Below are 5,000 nucleotides of genomic sequence, written 5' to 3'. Positions count from 1 at the left end.
GTATTTGTATTTATGTACTTGAGTATATTCCACTGATGAAGGCAGAGCATTATTATTTATGCAAAGCCAGAAATCCAGGATTTGGAATTATCTTATTATTTTTACTGGTTTATTTGGTCTTCGTCTTCGCTACTCGTGCCATGCGGACATTTATTGTGGTTTTAGAGTCAGGATTTGACTGCTATTTTTTCAGCGTGGTGGTATCTCTTGATTCCCTGTATTATAATTTTAAATAATTATTACCTTTGATGGTTTTTATTCCCATGCTGACCACTTGATAGGATCAATATTTTAAATATCGATCTTATCCTTATTTATATAATATATATATATATATATATATATATATATATATATATATATATATATATATATATATATATATATATATATATATATATATATATATATATACATATATATATATATATATATATACATACATACATATATATACATATATATATATATATATATAGGAGAATATACAAAAAATAACAACAGACGAGGACAGGTGGTGTAAATAACAAAAGTATATATTAGTATGACGCTCGGGAATACGGAAAGTCTTTGACGTTTCGAGCTACGCTCTTCAACAGAAAGAATACGGAGACAAGGAGAAAAACACGGAGAAAAAAAATTGGGAGAAAAAAAATTGAATAGTGTTCAGTCAACGGTCAATCATATATATATATATATATATATATATATACATACATACATATAAAACAATGCTGGCAATGGAAAAAATGATATATTAATTATTCATTTTTATATCTATAAAATCCATAAAATATAGACATTAATACATAAATAGAATATCTGACATGTGTTTCAGCTTATTTACCCAGAGCATATCCATTTATAATTGTATGATTAAATAATTTAATAATTAATCAATACAATCTATTTAGTAAAATCGCTTTATCGGGGAATTTAACAGAAAGTTCTTAGTTAAACCGTTTGAAATTGTCATATAGATAAATATTCATAACACAAATATCTATTAACCGTTAACAGCATTTCCACTTTTAGGAACGCTAAATAAAATTTGCGTGTGATAGATAGAATAAAGGACTAATCAATAATATTAATACGGTAATTTTTTTGTTTTTGTACGTACCTGCGGTGTGTGTCACCCTTCAAAGAAGTGGCAAAGCGAGAGAGTAGAGGACAGAGAGAGTAAGAGAGAAAGAGAGAAAGCGAGAGAGAAAGAGAGTGAGAGAGAAAGAGAGAGTGTGAAAGAGACAGCGAGATGTGACGGCGTTCATTTCCTGTTTTTAAATGTTTCAGAGGAATTAAGAGAAAGTGAGAAAGAGAGAGTGAGAGAGAGACAGACAGACAGACAGACAGAGAGAAAGGGACAGTGAGAGGTGACGGCGTTCATCGCAAGAGAAGTAGATACATAGATATATATATACACATTGTTAAATCGAAAGTGGGAGAGAGGAGGGACACAAAAGAAGTGAAAGTAAGAGCGACAGTAGATACTTACACACACAGCAAATATTGGCTGCCAATTTCACTTTTGAAGACAACTAAAACAATTCCAGTCAGTGACAAAGCAACAGGTAGGAAGAGAGAGAGAGAGGTGAAAACTTCATTGTGGACTATCTGACACTGTCTGTCTGTCTGTCTGCCTCTCTCTCTAGGTATGTGTTTGTGTATGTGTGTGCATGCATGTGTGGCCCGCTGGATCTCTCTCGGCATACCAGCTGTTGTTCTTGGCACTCCGTCGCTTACGACGTCGAGGGTTCCAGTTGATCCGATCAACGGAACAGCCTGCTCGTGAAATTAACGTGCAAGTGGCTGAGCACTCCACAGACACGTGTACCCTTAACGTAGTTCTCGGGGATATTCAGCGTGACACAGTGTGGCAAGGCTGACCCTTTGAATTACAGGCACAACAGAAATAGGAAGTAAGAGTGAGAGAAAGTTGTGGTGGATGAGTACAGCAGGGTTCACCACCATCCCCTGCCGGAGCCTCGTGTAGCTTTAGGTGTATTCCCTCAGTAAACACTCACAACGCCCGGTCTAGGAATCGAAACCGTGATCCTATGACCGCGAGTCCGCTGCCCTAACCATTGGGCCATTGCACCTCCACCGGCATACCAGTAAACCGCAATAAATATACAAACAAAAATATGTATGACGTTTTTATGTTCAGTAAACGAAATCTTCTTTACTAATTATACCCCTTACTTTAACTATGGTAGTAATTTTACATTTCTAATTATTTTTTTAAATAATGGAATTTAGAAATGTTAACTTATCATGTTAGCTTATAATAATATACCATATTTAAAGTAAGCAATATAATTAGTAAACAAGATTTGGTTTACCGAAGATAATAATGTCATCCACATTCTTGTTTGTATATTATTGCTAAACGCAATAATTTAGATTAGCTGGACCCGTGCAAAGTTCACGGAAATCATTCAAAATGTCGGCTTCCGTTTTTGAACGAAGAGGGTGTAAGTTTATTTTGTCTGTTGGTTTGCATTGGTGAAGGATTGTTTTGTTTGTTGTCTGCTGCTTTGCAGCGGTGTAGTCGTGCTTTCTCTTCTTGAGAGTTAGTATGGCTAATAAAAGTAGAAGGAATTCCTTTTACTCAGACCTTTCACTTTTTAGGGTTAGTAGCCCCATTTTCGTTCTTCTCCTTTGTTTCCTCTGTTTCACACTTCTGTCTCTCTTTCATTACCTCAGTGTGGTCTACAATGTTTTCCTCCTCTGCTTGTGCTTTCTCTTGCTGTGGCTGTGTGAACTCATATAGGGGGCATTCGGTCTTCATATGGCCTCTCTCCCCGCATATGTAGCAATTTGGTCTCCTTCCCTCGACTACAACATTTAACGTTCTCTCGTCCTCCACTTCTATCTAGTAAGGAATTCTTTCTATGTCCTCGAATGTGGCAATAAATCACATTTCGAGTCTAATGCTCACCTCCTCCATATCCAGCTCGATCAACTTGGTTTCCAGCGGCACTGGCTTCTTCGCCGCAGCGGCCCTGGTGTAGCTCTCCATACTGGAGATTCTACCACTCGCCACAGCTGGGGAGAAAAATGCAGCGGCTCACGTTACAACAATAAATTCTAAGAATCACAATTATTCACAGAGACGAACTTACAGTAATTCACACAGGTTTCACAGAGTAACACAGCAGTATTCACAATAATTCACAATAATTCACAGAGCCGTTATGCCGCTAAGCAGTTTGACCGGCGTGCTAACGTTTCTACCAGCTTGTCGCCTGAATGACTGCATAACAAAAGCCCAAAATTTACATATTCTCTATTCGCTGTTTTGCTTAAACTATTTCTTCATTATTATTTCTCCTCTATCGAAAATCTCACAATCTATTTAGAGCCAACTGGATTGTCAGGCGTGACTGTACGATGAATAAGTAAACCAACCACTTGGGAGTATTTAAACTCTCATGTATGTAAACCAGCATTATTAATCGGTAGAGGGAGCTTTAATTATATATACCCTTCAACCCAAAATTCAAAAAATTTTGGAAACATGACTACGCAGTAGAGATACATGAATAAACATAAGCACACAGAATCAATATCAATGAACTGATCTAGCCACAATCACATTACTGGTATCTACGCCGTCACAGTTAAGAGCAGAAGAGTAACATTGAGCTTCCAACACAGCAGAATATAACGAAACAATGCTTACCTTTGTTACAGATGAGGCTAACAACTAGGTTTCAAATCGTCAACGAATCTTCTCGCTACTATAAACTAATGCCACTGGGCTACCAATGAATGCGCACAAATGTCTGAATTGTTCACTCAATTCAGTAGTGACTTCGACTACCACTCAATCTTCACAAACGTCACAAATGCCAGATCCAGTCAGTACTGCTCTCTTATATCGAACCTTATGCAAACAATTCTAAGCTAAAATGTAACTACGTTCGATTAATAACAAGCCAATGTTTACAGAAAGGCTTCTCTGAACAGACTTGAGACTCATTTCTGTTGTCATCAAGATGTTTTTAGGAGGTGTAGATGTAGCTGTTATTGTTGTTGATGGTGGTGGTGAGACAGTGGTTGCTGTAGCAGTAGATGCAGTTGTATTAGCCGTAGTTGTTGTTGCCTTCCAGTGGAGCATTTAATGAGGTGCAGTGATGTTGTATTGCGTTGGTGGTGATGATGATTTGAGGATATGGTGACAGCAATGTTGATATTTATGGTGTTTGTTTTGCAAAGATGATGGTGGTGGTGACGGCCGGATGTTTTGATAGAGAGGTTTATGTTAGTGTGGCGGCGTGACAGTGGTGGTAGCTTGTTGGTAGTAGTATTAATGTTTGTGATGATGTGTCGACCCAACTGGGGTTGAACATCTCCCAGCTTGTATCCCACTGGCATCAAAGTACAGATCTGCCCTAATTGTCCAATAATGATATATGTGTGTTGGCACTCCGTCGCTTACGACGACGACGGTTCCAGTTGATCCGATCAACGGAACAGCCTGCTCGTGAAATTAACGCGCAAATGGCTGAACATTCCACAGACACGTGATCCCTTAACGTAGTTCTTGGGGATATTCAGCGCGACACAGTGTGACAAGGCTGACCCTTTGAATTACAGGCACAACAGAAACAGGAAGTAAGAGAAAGTTGTGGTGAAAGAGTACAGCAGGGTTCACCACCATCCCCTGCCGGAGCCTCGTGGACCTTTAGGTATTTTCGCTCAATAAACACTCACAACGCCCGGTCTAGGAATCGAAACCATGACCCTATGACCGCGAGTCCGCTGCCCTAACCACTGGGCCAAGGCGCCTCCACAAAGATATATGTACGCCCCATTTATTTAACCTTTGCCTATCCAAAGCCTGTTCATATGTTTGTCCTGAAGTTCCACACTAGTTTTTAGACTTTTATTTAGCCTTTCTTTATGTTACGTTCTGAAAAGTATGAAAAGTTATTCTGGTGGTTGAAAAAACCAAAGGTTGAGACCGTGTATCATATATGATGCATGGATTGTCG

At 38.5% G+C, this 5,000-nt stretch overlaps 1 protein-coding gene across 2 annotated transcripts in view; it reads right to left on the bottom strand.

Moving 5' to 3' along the window:
- The window catches only part of LOC106881038 (uncharacterized), a 150,510-nt gene that overhangs the window by 19,562 nt on the left and 125,948 nt on the right, over nucleotides 1-5,000 (bottom strand). The window contains exon 1 of one of the 2 annotated variants that reach the window (XM_089344666.1): nucleotides 3,686-3,883. The exons of the other annotated variant lie outside the window; for it this stretch is intronic. The gene's annotated coding sequence lies outside the window, so the exon portion shown is untranslated. Of the gene's footprint in view, nucleotides 1-3,685; nucleotides 3,884-5,000 lie in introns of those variants that run through there. 2 annotated transcript variants of the gene reach the window in all.

Source organism: Octopus bimaculoides, chromosome 28 (assembly GCF_046866305.1).
Source record: "Octopus bimaculoides isolate indiv1 chromosome 28, ASM4686630v1, whole genome shotgun sequence".
In the NCBI taxonomy this organism is placed as follows: Eukaryota; Metazoa; Mollusca; class Cephalopoda; order Octopoda; family Octopodidae; genus Octopus; species Octopus bimaculoides.
This window is presented reverse-complemented; position numbering and strand designations above follow the sequence as displayed.